The sequence below is a fragment of the Protopterus annectens genome, chromosome 11.part0 (assembly GCF_019279795.1).
Source record: "Protopterus annectens isolate FY-2018-M chromosome 11.part0, PAN1.0, whole genome shotgun sequence".
NCBI classification, from domain to species: domain Eukaryota; kingdom Metazoa; phylum Chordata; order Ceratodontiformes; family Protopteridae; genus Protopterus; species Protopterus annectens.
In genome coordinates this window covers 606,334,818-606,352,485 of record NC_056745.1, presented here as the reverse complement: position 1 = coordinate 606,352,485, position 17,668 = coordinate 606,334,818, and the positions used below count along the sequence as shown (strand labels likewise).

Here is a 17,668-nt window from a genome sequence, read left to right as displayed (position 1 = left end):
ACTCCTGGGATTCTGGATACTGGCAAAGGCTCTTGCCACCCCATAGTGCCTTTTTTAGGCAATGTCCTGAAGACAAAATTACCACCATACCAACTGCAAACAAGCGCAGCCTGAGGGTAATGCTACTCAATGCTAGAGGCCTAAATCTCAAAATGTACTCACTTGAGTCACTCCTAAAACTGGAGAACATCGACCTCTGTGCAGTAACAGAGACCTGGTTCAAGGCTCCAAAGAGCACCCCAGCGCTACCAGGCTACACAGCATATCACACCTTTTGGCCCCCAAATCTGAACCAAATCCCCAAAGGAGGTGTGGGCCAAAGCCCCAAAGGAGGTGGTGTATCCATCTTCATAAAGGATACGCACACCTCCAGACTGGTTGCCCAACATAATTCATCACAGATACTACAGGTACAACTAACACTGGATAAAATGGCAGTCCAGGTTGATGCCTGCTATAGATCTCCCACAATGTCCCAAGACGCCCACTCCGCATTCCTGAACACTCTGGAAAGCATTAAGTTTCAAACCAATACCCTTATACTGGGAGACTTTAACTACCCCTCCATTAGCTGGGAGAATTACTCCTGCTCCAACTCATTTGCTCAACGATTTCTGGAATTCATTAACTCCAATGCCCTGCACCAACTCATTCTCACCTCCACCAGAGGTAGAAAGATTCTCTATCTGGTCATCACAAACATGGGGGACAACTGCTCTACACCAATGATCAACTCCTCCCTGGTCAGATCTGACCATAAGTTAATAACAGTTGATATCCAAATCCCACCTGCGCCCCCATGAAGGAAACCACAGTGAAAAATTTCTCCAAAGCCAATTTCATGCTATTAAAGACAGAAGTGTCAAACTTCATGTCACTCAAGCAAACAGGGAATGGATGTATAGCCGCTGAAGCATACACCAAGGCTTTATATGAGCACTTACACAAGTGCATGAATCAGGTCATACCTAACAGAATCAAGATCATGTCCTCCAAAAAAAAAAGGAACCCAATCTGATGGTCCCCTGCCATTAACAAACTCTACAACAGAAGAAAAAAAAACTGTTGCAGAAAAGGGCAAAGACCCAAGACTGAAAAAATTCCCTTGTAAGTCTCAGCAAAAAACTGAGATCCCTCATCAAAGCCTCCAAAGCTAGTTATGAAAACAAAATTGCAACAGATGCTAAAGATAACCACAAGGCATTCCTTAGTTATGTCACAAACCTGCATAACAATATGCAGGGATGCTCTGAGCTACTATACAATGGCACCACTTACACTGAACCAACAGATATTGCCAACATCTTGGCAGACAGGTTTAGTGCAAACATTACCCCCCCACCCCCAAAATGGTCCATCCCAATACCCAAGGAATGTCAAATCCCTAATATCATAGCTGCTCAGGTAGAAGCTGCACTATCCAAAGCCAAAAATACAGCTTCCATGGGACCTGATAACATAACTGGCTGCATGCTACATGAATTACAAAGGGAACTGGCACCTCACTTGAGTGCCCTGTTCAACCACAGCCTCACATCAGGCTTTGTTCCCACTGAATGGTGCAACACTACAGTCATTCCTCTCCACAAGGGGGGAGCGACTACTGACCCTGGAAACTACCACCCCATCAGCCTGACAAGCCTGATCTGTAAGGCAATGGAGCACATCATTTTGGACCTCATAAATAGGGATTTTGGGAACCTTCAAACCCTGGATCCCTCACAGTTTGGGTTTGTGAAGGGCAGATCATGTCTGCTCAACCTGATAGACGTCTTCGAATCTGTCACCACAGCGGTCGATGAAGGCAAGGCAGTCCATACAGCCTACCTCGATCTGGCCAAGGCCTTCGACACTATCCCCCACTCAGGGATCATTGCCAGACTCACCAACCTAGGTATCAACCCCTACATCATAAGATGGGCTGCCAACTGGGTCATGGACAAAACCCACACGGTGAAAGTAGCAGACTCCACATCCGACTACCAGGCAGTCACAAGTGGTGTCCTACAAGGATCGGTCCTGGGTCCTCTCCTGTTTGGTATATATTTCTCTGAAGTTCAGGCCAACACCAAAGGGCTCTGGTTGACCAAGTTCACAGATGACTGCAAACTGGGAGCCATTATTGACTCTCAAGCTGATGCCGACATCCTACATAAAGGCCTCACAGACACCAACAACTGGTGCCAGAACCATGGTCTTAAGCTCAATGCCAAAATGTGCATTGTCACCCCCCTTCGGGAAAAACACAGTGCCCACAAACTATCACATAGACAGTAGTCCTCTCAACTCCCAAGGTGTGATAAGAGATCTAGGGACACAAGTGGATAGCAACCTCTCTGACAACCATGTGGGCACTGTAGTTAGAAAGTCTTTCTATGTGGCACACCTTATTACAAAGGGTTTCTCTTCCAGGAAGAAAGAAGTCATAATCCCTCTATACTCATGCATCATTAGACCCATTATAGAGTACAATGCCCCATTTGGCATGTACCTCACTAGACCCCTGCAACAACTGAAGAGGCCACAGAAATTTCTCACAAAGAGGATCCTAGGACTCAAACACATGCCCTATACAGACAGACTCAAAAGACTACAGCTATACTCCGTCTCATGTCGCCTATTTAGAGGTGATCTCTGCTTGGCATACAAAGCCATGTCAGACCCAGTGTTGCTAGACATGTTTCATTTGAAAAAGACTCAATCCCTCCACACCACACAGTCCAAGGACCTCAACCTCATCACCACAATAAACAGAACTTGCTGGAGGGACAGGTTCCTTACCCAGAGACTACCCATACACTGTAACAAACTCCCCATTCATGTCAACCAGAGCACCTTACTGGCCCTCTTCAAGAAAAATCATGATGAGTGGATGGGTAACAGGAAATTCACCCCTGGGATCATTTCAACAGCCTTGCTTGATAGGGGTGCAAGGAACTAATGTCCGGCAACAGGACGACTGGGTATGTTCTTGGGCTAGGCTTGTGTTGGCTCCAGGGCCATTAGCCTAGTACTCAGCTATGAACCTATGTTCCAGTTGCTGAATATGTCTGGACAGGTACATACCAAAGGGGACATTATACTCTATGATGGGTCTGATGAGGAACAAATACAGTGGTATGATGACTTCCCTGGACCTAGATGCCATGCCCTTACGCATACGTTGCGCAATATAGAATAATTTTCTTTCTACCATGGACACATATTGGTCAAATGCTGGGTTACTCTCTACTTGAGTTCCCAGCTCCATGACTAGTGAGCCAGCTCTTAGGGGTGTTTTATTGATGATGTAGTTTCATGGGGTGGCCAACTTTCCAAAAGGTACTATAATGCCTTTCTTGGCACTGGGTTTTAAGCTGCGACTTTGGTACCAGTCATTTGTCTGTGTTAGTCTTTCTTGTAGGGTGTTTGCATCTGGGGGGATTCTTTGACAGGTCCCAGTTTGCAATCATATATGAACTTGGTCAGCCAGGGGACTTTGATATTGGCTTTGACTTCCAAGAAGTAGATGCCAAAGAGTAGTGGGCCTAGCATGGAGTCTTGAGGGACTCAACTAGAGACTGGCCTCTTAGTGGAAGTAATGTCACCAATTCTAAACTCCTTGGTCCTATCTATGAGACAGCTGACTGTCCAGCTTATTATAAAGGGGTTTATGCCTAGTTCCTAGTTGTTAACTCATTACATCTGAGTGATGTCTCCAGGTGCATCTGCAGTTACCTCCTACTGTGCCTTTAGGCATCAAATATTGCTTGTTCATATTTGCATTAATAATTCCAAAACCCTACACACACGGTATCAGAATGTTTTATCTTGAAGCATACATGATGGCAAACACAATTGTATTGATATTTGACCTCTGTCAATGACTGTTTGTTAGAATTGTAAGGTGATAACTTCATTTTTTAAAGGCTGAAGCCACGCCCACTAGGAGTTAAAGGTACACACTCAAAAGAGCTGTACTGGAGGGAATGAGTTAACAGTGCATGAGTATGGTATTGTATCAAATGCCTTAGACAGATCAAGGTAGGCAGTATGCACCATTTTACCTTTGTCCATTGCCTTCCTGATCTTTCCAAAGAATTCCACCAGGTTCAGTAGACACAACCTTCCTTTGATGAAACCAAATTGGGATGAATTCAGTGTCTGAAGGTCTGCTATGTCTTTGCTAATCATTTCCATGATAATTTTGTTTATGGCTTTGCAAATAATACTAGTCAGACTAATTGGTCTGTAGTTTCCAGGATTTGTTGATGGTCTGCCCTTATGAAGAAGGATGACCATTGCTGTCCTCCATTCTTGTAGCACTAAGTCTGTTTTGAGAATGTAGTTAAATAGTGACTCTAGTGGACCTGATAAGTCTTATTTTAAACTGTTCAGGAGGCATCTCGGGATGTTATTGAGCCCACTGAGGTTGTGCTGTTGTCCTTAGCAAGCACAGCCAGGATATGCTTTCCGTTTATACTTGGATATGTTTGAGGATATTTCTAGTGGGGTAGATGGGGGAGAGTGGGGTATAAATTTGGAAATGAATTTGTCAGGCAAGAATTTGTTATATCACCTGACTCAGTGATTGCAGCAAAAAGAGGAACAGAGTAGCAGTTTACTCAGCCACAAGTAAAACTGCAATTCAAAACAAAACAAAACTCAGGTCGAGAAATCTCAAAAATCCACAGTTTAATAAAAAAATATAAAAGATGCAAAGCTTTCAGGCATAACCCTTCTTCAGTGCAATACTAACAATCAATCACATCAATCCCATTTAGATACCTTAAATTAAAATCATGTGACACAACCTACCAAGTCATATGACTAATTAATAGCATATAAACTACATGCAAAGAAATGTAATATAGCTTATAAATTATTCACATAAAATCTGTTTCTTAACTAAGTCAGGCTTCAAACTAACAGTTGTGTTAGTTCCTGGAAATCTATCTGCAGCCAATTTCAATATCCAATCATATTCTCTTATTTCTAAAACATTATTATTATTGCCACCTCTAGGATTCTTCATAAGTACATCTCTAACTCTAAATTTAAATTCATGACTTGCGTCATTATCCAATACAACCTTAGCTAATGCATTCATGGGGATGTTCCTATACATTTCTGACTGATGTTCTATAATATGGTCTTTTAATCTCCTGCTGCATTTACCCACATAGAACATACTACATTTAACACAAGTTGCAAGATATATAATGTTTTCAGTGTTACAAGTTGCAAAGCAGCAAAATGTAAATTCTTGTGATGGTAGCACCATTAACCACTAGCTCAGCACACTACTGTGTGCTACCTTTGCGGTTACTGACATAGCTGAAGAAGGCCTTGCAGTTGTCTTTTGCCTGGGAGGTTATCTTAACCTTGAAGTTGGCTTTATTGGCTGTAATTAGCCTTCTTCATTGCCTGTTTAGTTTGAGGAGAGAATTCTTCTCTTTATGGGTGTTGCACTTCCTGATTTTAACCAGGTTGTTTTCCTTTTGTTGTATATACAGTTTAATTTGGGATGCCATCAGAGTGGTTTGTTTTTGGAGTTAGTTTTGGGCTTACTTTGGTTATGTACAGCAGGCTCTATGCAGCCATTGACATGGTTGTACAATGTTTCTGTGAACAATTCTTTATAGGCTGCTGTGTTCTCTGGATTTGTAGGGGCATTGGATTTTGACAAATTAATGCTTAATAAAAGGCAGTTTGTCTTGGATTACTTCCTACATGTTACTGGGCTTAATGGGGTTACCGAGTTGATTTTGATTTTGAAGGAGACAGCTTTATGGTCGGACCTTAACAAGGAGGATGTGACACTAGAAGTGGGTGCAGTCTTGTCCCATATTTGTGAGTATGAGGTCTGGTATGCCAGACCCTGTAATGAGTGTATGAACTAACTGATCCAGGGTATTTGTATTTATGAAGTCCAAGAATCTGTGTGTGCAGATATGATGCCATTTAGAATTCCTAGTCCACAGACTGTCTATATATATTAATTTATTTGCATTTTATCATCATATCTTCTCTAAAACTCATTTGCATGCTCTAAGCCGCATACTTCTTGAATTTAGGTAACACACATCCCTCTGAGGCATGGGTTTACATTCTATGGATTGAACTTGTTGTACATGCAGCATAAAGGACCCCCTGCAGAATAATTTTAAGGGTACATGTACCTGTGGGAACAGAAAACTAATCAATATGGTATAGAGTATTTGCATTAATCAGGTGCTCTTGTTCTCAATCTTGCTAAGTATAGGAGCTGATTATGTTTCCCTGGCTATGACATGAGGCAAAATTACCATTTGACTGTTGCCACTTTACACTCTCCTTTGCCTACTTAGAGGTCTGCTGTTGATGGTGCTATCAGCAATTCTCTCACTATGAAGTTTATTAACACAATAAGATTTGTGTGTTAATAGAGTTCATGGTGAGAGGATGCGGGTGGTTTTGGCTGTTTTTTTTTTTTTTTTTACTTCAATTTTTTTTCTTTGGTCTATCACTGATGTGCCTTTGCAAATAATTATGAAGATATTAGTTTCCCCTTTACGCAAATACATATACATGTATATGTACATACAAAGCATATGGTAGCAGTTTACTCTGTCAAATGTTGATATAGTTGACAGATTAAACCTCTGTGTTTTTATGTCAAGCATTAGTTTAGTTGAATCTAAGGTCTGTGAATTCGGCAATAATGAAGGGTTAGTGTTGTTTATGGGATGTGCTTTGGGTTAAGGTAAATCGGTATCTCTTCTAATGCTAAAGCTTTTAGATTTAACAAAAGTGTCATTATTAGTGGTGGGAATGTATGTGTGAGTATTTGCTGGAATGGGTAAGAGTAAGAGTTAGGTAAGGGGATAGTATAAGTTTAACATAATTTTCAAAATAATAATTTTGTCCGTTTGCTTGTTTTAAACTGACCCGTTTAAACCCATTATATTAATGAGTAAAAAAAAAAAGCAACATGTTAAATGGGTTTAAGACAGAAAGCTTTAAATAAAAACGGAGAGATGCTATTTATTTTTTTTAATTTGTCTCATATGTTAAACCCATTATTTTAACACGAACAGTGTTTAAAAAGTAGAGTTATACTAATGGAAAATGTGTGTGTGTGTGTGTGTGTGTGTGTGTGTGTATTAGTAGAACCACTATTTAAAGTTTGTCTGGTTGTTATGCTTCATTTTTTTTAAACCAGTTGCCAAAGGAGAATATTTAGTTTTGTTTTGCGATTAGCTGTCTGAATTTATTTATTTTTTTTGGTGAAGTGAATTTTGAGTTGAAGATGTTGACTGAGTGTCAATGATTTTTCAGTTTGAAATGTACTAACAAATTCTTACATAAAAAATGTATATATATATATATATATATATATATATATATATATACAGAGAGAAAGAGAGTGTGTGTGTGTGTGTGTGGGTGTGTGGGTGTGTGTGTGTGTGTGTGTGAGAGAGAGATCAGTATTATGTGATCTCAGAGATGCTATATTTAAGTTAAACCCCATATGGAGGTGTGTGTGTGTGTGTGTGTGTGTGTGTGTGTGTGTGTGTGTGTGTGTGTGTGTGTGTGTGTGTGTGTGTGTGTGTGTGCATCTGTGCACATCTTTGTGTGGTTACATATTATATTATTTTTTATATATTTAGTTTGCTTGTGTATATTTATTAATTGTTTATCATTTAATTGCTTGATGTGAACCTGATCCATTTCATGAAAAAAATCTGTTCTCTCCTAATGGATCATTGAAGGTTGAATGTATCCTTCCCCTAAATTCTAGTGGTGGTTTTTCAACAAGTGCTTGAATCCCAAAGAGCTCAAAGACCAATGTCTTAAAGCTAAGGACTTCAGCATCTTGTAACTTCTGTTGGCTGCCACTGACACTCAATCTCGAATATGAGTTTGGGCATGTACCTGCCGCACCTTACCTGAACACATTATTCAGGTTTGTGAAAAGTAAGTGTGGCAGCTAAAGAGAGGGAAAAGGTGGGTATGTGGATTAGGTCAGTGATTGTTAAGGTATTTAGGTTTAGGGAGCAGGAGGGAGTTTTTTAGGCTTAGGGAGAGGGAAGGAAGTTTTAGGCTAATGGAGCTAGAAGGGATTCTTAGGTTTAGACTGTGGGAGGGGAGTTTTATGGTTAAAGAGCAATTAGAAAATTCACATTTATGAAGGTGGATTGTAGTTTTAGGGTAAAAGATCAAGGACCCAGTTTGGGAAATAGGTGGACATTTTAGCTTACAGTTAGAGCTCTGGTAAGGCTATACAGTTGTATAGTGTTGGGTGCTGGGAGGATTAACTAGTTATGGAAGAATGGGCTACTAGGTATTATAGAACGTTTTTATTTATTTATTTATTTTGAGCAGATCTCACTGAGCAAGAATGTCATGGCTCCTAGCACACAAGCACTTATAGCAGACCCTGTAGGCAATATAATATCAGTAGCAGTACAGGATGCACAATTCTTTGCCTAGCAGGTTTGTAGAGCTTTGTTCCCTCACAAGAAAACAGCTATCAAATGTAGTTTTAGTAATTTAGTGTGCAATCAAGTTTACATTCAATGACTTTTTCAGAAAACTGACATAAATCTCTTTTCCTTCTAATTAAACATAGATCACTTGTCCTTCTAAGTAACAGAACACGATTGCCTCCAAGTTGCTTTCAGCAGAAGCAAGAGACTAATGATTTGAAAGATTTCCTTAGCCAGACTGTATCAGCTCAGATCTCAAGAGTAATTTTCTAAGTGTTCACTGACTACATAAACGTAATAAAAACTCTAGAGCAATAGTAGCAGGGATGTGGAACAGACTTGACAACAAACCAAGGCCATCTGGATGCTGGCCAGCCTGACATTTTGGTTCAGACTTATACTGAAGCATCTTAACTTATCACTAGTTCGATTTACACTCTTATGTATGGAATCATACTGTGATGGCTCTGCTGTAATCATTCATTTGTGCAGACAGCTTGGAAGATGAATGCCTCTTTGTTTTTAACCTTTGCTTGCCTGTATTTAGCAGGCCATACTCTTATGGAGTTACTTCTTTGAACTAGTGACTCATGCATCTGCCCCCGAAAAGAGGCACTTCTACCAAGCTGGATTACCTTTTTAACAAATTAAAGAAAATGTGTTAGCATACAATTGTGTGTTTGGATGGGGTGTTTATGAACAGTCATAAAAATGTTGCATTATTCTTGTTTAATTCATTAATTTCTTTAATTATTAATTAAAGTAATAGCTGTCATTTTGCATATTAATGCTTTATAGTCAAATCAGGCTACATAATCTTTATTTCCGAAATAACACTTTTTATAGGTCGGTCAGCAGGTGTTATATAAAAAAGTCATGCCTCCACAGTGATTTTCCTTATCAGAGACCTACAAGCAAGAAAGGTGTCACCATTTTAGCAGCTTAAGTCTCAGCAAGCTTCCTTATGATACATAGACCAGGAATGTACAGTAGAGGTAAAAGTATTAATATCTGCTTTACATTTGAAAGATCATTAATTAACACGTTCTTTTGGTTTGGTATGATTAAGTGTATTTGTCAAATTGATCAGCTGCCTGTCCTTTTTGAATGGATTAGATGGCTCATAGGTTCATAGGTATTTACTAGGTTAATGGCCACAAGGGCCTTTTTAAGCCTAGCCATGCATCACAAATCTCTTAACAAATTTTGGTACTCTTGATAAGTGTAAGCAGGGGCTTTGGAGATTAAATATTTATGGCAGCAGTTATGGCAATGTCTTTAGTCTAAGGGGTGTAAAATCTTTGTAAGTCATTCTTAGGGATGACAAGTCTGGCTGTAGTAATGAAAGACCAATGCAACAACATATCGGCATCTCTCAGTGTCAAGCAATAAAAGATAGGTAATCACTTAGCAGCAAATAGTACATCCATTTACCCCCAACCCCCCAAAAAAAAATCTAATGCATTAAATGTAGAGAAGAAAAAAAATAATAAAAGATAAAATATTCACCAATGGTACAAAACTGTTTTGCAATCCAGGGAAAGGACTGGTTGGCCCACATTGTATGCTCATTGTTCCTATCACTACGGTATTTTGTTTTCAATTCTTCTGCAAAAAAAATAACTAAACTTTTTCCAGTTTATAAGTTGCACAACATAGAATGATTTCCTCACTACTGTAGACATGGGATGGTCAAAGGCTAGATTACTGTATATGTGTGTCCCCAAGTCCCTGACTACTGGATCCACTCTTGGGGTGTGTGTCAATATGATAGTTGACAGGGGTGGATAACTTCCCAAAGGATACTATTATGCATTGCTTGGCATTTAATTTTAGGCCATGGCTCTGACACCAGTTGTTTGTCAGTGTCAACCCTTCTTGGAGAACATTTGTGTCTATGGGGGACTCAACAACAGCTCCTAATTTGCAATAATCTGCAAATGTAATCAGACAGATGTCTTTCACATTGGCTTTGACTTCAGAGAATTAAATGCCAAAAAGGAGCTGTCCCAGGACCAGAACCTGAGGGACTCAGCTTCTGACTTCCTGACTCTTGTCTGTGAGCCAGTTGGCTATCCACCGGGTAACATAAGGGTGTGTACCTAACTTTCTGAATTTGTCAGCAATGCCTGAGAAGGGTATTGTGTCAGTTGCCTTGGCCATGTCAATGTAGGCAGTGTCACCCATTTTGCCTCATCCATTGCTTTGGTGACTTTCTCAAAGAAGTCCACCAGGTTGAGTAGGTATGACGTGCCCTTGATGAAAGCAAATGGGTTGGATCCAATGCCTGGAGGATTCCTATGTCATTATTGATCATTTCCATGATAATTCTTCCCATGGCTTTGCATATGAGACTAGTCTAGCTGTCTTTGTGGACCATTTTAAGCCTATTGCTTTTATCCTGCTGAGTGCTGCACCTACTAATTTTTGCCATGATTTTCTTTCTTCTGTTATACAGCCTATTGATGTTGTGATTCCAACAGGGTGGCTTGTTTTTGAGTTAGTTCTATACTTCTTCCTTGTCACTGTTAATACATCTTTCATACAGAACTGGGACAGAACCTTATGGTGCTGTGAACATGGAGAGGGGAAGTGTTATTTCAAATTCTCATTGCTTGCCCTTAGGTTTAGCACTTGTATAATTAGGGATGTGGGAAAGGAAAGCAGGTATATATAATGGAAAGAAAGGTGGCAACATGTTGGATAGCACAGGGCAAAACAGAAAGAAATTAGTAATAGAAAAGCAAGCGAGATGTATACTAAGGAGGTACTAGATTATGATTTAAAGGTTCCGTGTTCATTGTAGTGTTCCAGATAGGTTAGCCAGTTGTGTTTGATACATCTACAGCAGATTAGATGACAATGCTTATAGAGGGAATATACCTTAAAGTATATTCAATGTTCTAAATCAAATGCAACTATCACACCCTTGAAGTTGGGTATACCCTCCTTATCATATAGAATACTAAATAATTCAATTTGTGAAAGAAAAGTGAGCTGTTTTTGTATTTTATTCTGTTGGTAAAGACAACCCCCTGAAGATTTTCTTGGACCTCAAAACCCCTAACATGGCATCATGAAAAACTCATACTGTTGTCTACTTTTTAAACTAATGTACAGGCTGCTCTAATTCCATGCATCAGTAGAAGTGTTTTACTGCAAGTGGATTGGACAAGCTAAAATTGGCCCTTGGCATGAATGCATGCATGTGTGCCTTCTGTGGAAGGTTGGGCGCTGGGCTGGCAACTCAACACCGTAAAAGCTTCACTTCCAATCATGAGTGGACAAGGTGATCCACTGTGGCGACTCCTAACCAGGAAAGCTGAAAGAGAGAGAGAGAATAGAAGTGTTTTACTGCAAAGACAAGTTATCAACTAAGTTTTGCAGGTGAAAGTCCTTCCATTAAAAATTAACACATGATAATATAATAGTACAATTACAGTGTAAATAAGAATCTGTTCTTCTCAAGAATTAAGTTGTTTTGCTTTCCCAAAATGCTTTGGAGGTGTATGTAAATAAATGCATAATAAATTACTTTCTGGATGTGATTATAGAGAAAAACCTGAGTAAACAGTGAAACTGAAAAATTAAACAGTGATCTTTGTTTTTTGCAAAATAACTTGCAGCTTTAACTCAAGGAATGTACCTTATTTTATCAATGTTGGCTTTGAAACATCCACTCCATCTGATAGAAAGAGGCTTAACCAAGTTGAGTGCCATAAAAAAACTTTGCAACATCCATAAAACAAGATATATGAATGAAAATGTGCCGTGCTAAAGGCATACATTTGAATTTAAAAATAACATAGACATCAGAAATAAATAAATAAATTGTTTCATTGAATATTGTGGTCTGTGTCTCTCTGTAATTATTTATTTTTCTATTTAATTGTTTCATAGAATACTGTGGTCTCTCTCTGTCTCTGCAGTTAGTGGGGGCTATTGTGTTTCACTTCCTTGATATTCAGTGTTAAACTCTTACTCTAGAGGGTTTCTCTGTATTTATAAGTGTTAGTCACATATCTTTGACTTTATTACTGCTCAATATCTGAGTTGTTTGGCTTCTGCTACATGTCTACAATCAACTGCATTAATAGCTGAGTTAAGTACAAACTTGCAGTGTTAAAGATTGTACTGCATTTTATTTTTCTGTCTATTTAATTGTTTCATTGAATATTGTGGTCTGTGTCTCTCTGTAGTTATTTATTTTTCGATTTAATTGTTTCATAGAATACTGTGGTCTCTCTCTGTCTCTGCAGTTTCCCACCTGCCCTCCTTGTTCTTGTTCTGGTATTAATCTTGGTGGCTTTGGAATTGCCCGCCACTCCTGTAAATTTGTGTTTGAACACTCCTCCTGGGTCTATCTCATTTGCTCACTCAAGTGAGTACAGTGAGATCCTACTTTGACTTCAGACACTCCTACCAGTCTCATCTGTTCAGCTCTGTCCCAGCTCTATTCCAGTCTAGTGTCACTAGCTCATTCTATCTAATACAGAGAGAACATTTGTGAAGGGCAAGCCACTTAGGTCCTTAATTTTGAATTATCTTCTGTTTCTCCTTTCTCCCTTCCCACTTTCCAAAAAAAATGTTTTTAAGCTTGTTTTCTCTCTTTCAAGTAACTAGTCTAGTCCAGATACAGATTTGCTATAACCAGGACTGTTTGTAAGCTTCTGAGCCCCCAAAGCCTTTCTGTGTTGGAGGGAAGCCTTCTAGCTTATCAGTGGAAGTGGTAAGCACTAGGTAATCTATCAACCACAATAGTGGTTTCTGGCCCAGAAATTGTAGTTTATTTGCTGTTTGGGCAGTTTTTCCATCTCTTTCAACTTTCTGGTTTAAAAAGCCAGCATTTGTGCTTGTTTCCCACCTTTCCTGTAACTAGTCTAGTCCAGATAAAGATTTGCTGTATTCAGGATTGTTTGTAAGCTTCTGAGCCCCCAAAGCCTTTCTGTGTTGGAGGGAAGCCTTCTAGCTTATCAGTGGGAGTGGTAAGCACTAGGTAGCCTATCTACCACAAGAGTGATTTCTGGCCAAGAAATTGTAGTTTATTGGCCGTTTGGCAGTTTTTCCATCTCTTTCAACTTACTGGTTTAAAAGCCAGCATTTGCACTTGTTTCCCACCTTTCCTGTAGCTAGTCTAGTCCATATACAGATTTGCTGTATCCAAGACTGTTTTTAAGCTTCTGAGCCCCCCAAAGCCTTTTTGTGTTAGAGGGAAGCCTTCTAGCTTATACGTGGGAGTGGTAAGCACTAGGTAGCCTACCTACCACAAGAGTGGTTTCTGGCCGAGAAATTGTAGTTTATTTGCTGTTTGGGCAGTTTTTCCATCTCTTTCAACTTTCTGGTTTAAAAGCCAGCATTTATGCTTGTTTCCCACCTTTCCTGTAACTAGTCTAGTCCAGATACAGATTTGCTGTATTCAGGATTGTTTGTAAGCTTCTGAGCCCCCAAAGCCTTTCTGTGTTGGAGGGAAGCCTTCTAGCTTATCAGTGGGAGTGGTAAGCACTAGGTAGCCTATCTACCACAAGAGTGGTTTCTGGCCAAGAAATTGTAGTTTATTGGCCGTTTGGCAGTTTTTCCATCTCTTTCAACTTACTGGTTTAAAAGCCGGCATTTGTGCTTGTTTCCCATCTCTGCTGTAACTAGTCTAGTCCAGATACAGATTTGCTGTATCCAAGACTGTTTGTAAGCTTCTCAGCCCCCCAAGCCTTTATGTGGTGGAGGGGAGCACTCTAGCTCATCAGTGGGAGTGGTAAGCACTAGGTAGCCTATCTTCCACAAGATCCAGGTACAGATTCTTAATTTTAGTAATTGAATTTGCTTATTTGAGCTCGGCACTTGTTCAGAACTTGTTGTTAGCACTAAATAAGCTACAAATTACTACAACACTCAACCTTCCTCTTTACCTAGAGGAAAAGTGTTTTTGTACATACTTTCCTCACTTCCTTAGAGAAAAACAGCTGTTATACTTACTTTCCTCACTTGTCTAGAGGAAAGTAGTTTTTTATTCAGGCATGTCCAAGGGTCAGCTCTCAGTGTTCTCTCCTGTCTATCTGATGAATCTGGGCATCTTGAGGCAATGTAGCAATTGCCTCATGTACACAGACAACCCTCTCCTCCTACCACCCAATACCACAACATGTGAGAGATGCACTTATCTAGCCAAACTGGAGGTAAAGCTTTCTCCAACCAAGACTGAACTTGACAGTCAAGAGGAGAAGGTAAACACTTACACCACACCACACTCATCACATAGTTCCACTAAACCTACACCACCAAAATCCACACATAGAAACACAAAAAACATTCACAGAGGCTCTCAATAATAATCTGCTCAAGCAACAGAGACCTCCAAAGCAGAAATGCAAGCAACCTCCACCCCCACAACACAACCAAAATGACACATAGCCCACAGACTCAGTGTGCCAATAAACCACAGCCCATAAGGCAAAATAACTTACCCAACACACTAGTCATAGGTAACTCTATAGTCAGGCACACAGATGTCCCACTCACCAAGCTAAAGAAGGAGAAGGTTGCTGTCAGCTGCCTGTCGGGTGCCAGGATCTGCCACATAACCCACACACTCAGGTCACTCCACAACAAGTACAAATATGACTCTGTCATTGTCCAGGTTGGTGTGAGTGACCTAAAACATACCTCCCTAGACTACATGAAAAGAGACATGGAAGAACTCTCCGATCTTGTAGCCCAGGCAGGTATGACCCTAGCCCTGAGTAGCATCCTGCCATTGCCCATAATGATACCGCAGTACAAGGACAAAATGATTGACTTCAACAATTGGCTAAGCTTCTGGTGTCATTCTAAGGGGATCCAGTATCTGTCTGCCTGGCACGACATGGTCGACAGACCACGATGCTTTGCCAGAGATGGCCTGCACCTGTCGCCCCTGGGATTCTAGATACCTGCTAAGGGTCTTGCCTGCCCCTATCCTGCCTTTTTTAGGCACGGTTCAAATGACAAATTCACCACTGTAACTAGAGCAGGCAAGAAAAACTGAGGGGTAATGCTACTCAATGCTAGAAGTCTAAATTTCAAAATGCACTCACTCGAGGCACTCCTTAAAATGGAGAACATTGATATCTGTGCAGTGACTGAGACCAGGTTCAAGGCTCTAGAGAGCACCCCTGCATTACCAGGCTATAACTCATACCACACTTTTTGGCCATCTAACCTGGACCAGAACACCAAAGGCAGAGGTGTGTCCATATTCATTAAGGATATCCACACCTCAAGGCTAGTTACAATGCATAATGCATCCGAGGTTATCCAAGAGCTACTAACTCTGGGCAAAACTGCAATCCAAATTGTAGCTTGCTACAGATTCCCCACCATGCCCAAGGATTCCCACTCCTCTTTTCTTGATATACTGGAAAATATTAGGGTTCAGACAAACACCCTAATAATGGTCGATTTCAACTACTCCACCATTAACTGGGAAAACTACTCATGTGCCAACACCTTTGCTCAACGCTTTCTGGAATTCATAAATTCTAATGTATCAACTTATCCACACCCCCACCAGCGGCAACAATATCCTAGACCTAGTCATTACCAACATGAGTGACCGGTGTTCCACACCTGAAGTCAACTCCTCGTAGTTCAGATCCGACCATAAGCTAATCACCCTAGATATCCACATCCCGCCCCCACCCACCATTAAGGAAACCACGGTAAAGAATTTCTCGAAAGCCAACTTCATGCTTCTTAAGACAGAAGTGGTGAACTTCATGACACCCATGCAGATGGACAGTACAGTTATGACTGCTGAATCTTACACAAATGCACTCTATAAGCACTTACACGAGTGCATGGATCGTGCTATCCCAAACAGAACCAAGACGCTATCCTCCAAAAAAAGGAAGCCAGTCTTGTGGTCCCCATCATAAACAAACTCTACAACAGAAGGAAGAAACTATTGCAAAAGAGAGTAAAATCCCATGAGTGGAGGAGCTCCCTGGTCAGCCTCAGTTAAGATGCTGAGATCCCTTATAAGATCCTCCAAAGCTAGCTATGAAAACAAAATCACCACTGATTCTAAGGGCAACCACAAAGCATTCTATAGCTATGTCAAGAATCTCAATGGCAACACCCAGATCTGCTCTGAGTTACAGCACAATGGTACGAAAATTACAGAACCAACTGATATTGCCAGCATCCTGGCAGATAGGTTCAGTGTTAGCTTTACCCCCCTCTCACCCCCTAAGGAGCCCATTTCTATACAGGAAGAATGCAGAGTCCCTGTAATCACATCTATACAGGTAAAAGCTGCACTCTCAAAAACCAAAAACACAGCATCAATGGGACCGGACAACATCCCAGGCTGCATTTTACATGAACTTCGGAATGAACTGGCTCCCCACCTAAGCACCATGTTCAATTATAGTCTCACATCAGGCTTTGTGCCCACTGAATGGTGCACAGCAACAGTTATCCCACTCCACAAAGGGGGGGCCACCACTGATCCTGGGAAATATTGCCATATTAGCCTGATGAACCTGGTCTGCAAGGCCATGAACTGTATCATCATGGAACAAATAAACAAAGACATTGGTAACCTCCAAACTCTGGACTCCGCCCAGTTCGGGTGTATGAAAGGCAGATCATGCCTTCTTAACCTGATTGACTTCTTTGAGGCAGTCACCAAAGCTGTAGATGAGGGTTAGGTGGGTCACACAGCCTATCTTGACCTTGCCAAGTCTTTTGACACCATCCCACATTCTGGAATTATAGTTAAACTCACTAAACTAGGCATAAATCCCTACATCACAAGATGGGTTACCAAATGGCTCACTGACAGAAGCCACACTTTAAAAGTTGCAGACTCCAAATCTGACTTCAAACCAGTGATAAGTGGAGTACCACAGGGTTCAGTCCTGTGACCTTTCCTGTTTGGTATCTACTTCCCTGAAGTACAGGCTAACACAGAAGGCCTCTGTCTAATGAAGTTCGCTGATGACTTCAAACTAGGCATCAGAGTTGAGTCCCCAAATGATGTAGACATCCTACAGAAGGGCCTCATTGAGGCAGACGTCTGGTGTCAGAGGCATGGCCTCAAGCTCAGTGCCAAAAAGTGCATAGTCATCCCCTTTGGTAAAAGCTCTGTAACCATGAACTACCACATAAATGGCAGTCTACTTAATGCTGAATGTGTGATAAGAGACCTTGGGACCCAGGTGGACAGTAGTCTCTCCTTTGAT

General features: G+C 40.7%; 1 protein-coding gene across 3 annotated transcripts in view; it reads left to right on the top strand.

Annotated features, from left to right (window-relative positions):
* Positions 1-17,668, top strand: part of KCNC2 (potassium voltage-gated channel subfamily C member 2) — a 1,362,034-nt gene that overhangs the window by 540,344 nt on the left and 804,022 nt on the right. The window lies entirely within an intron of this gene.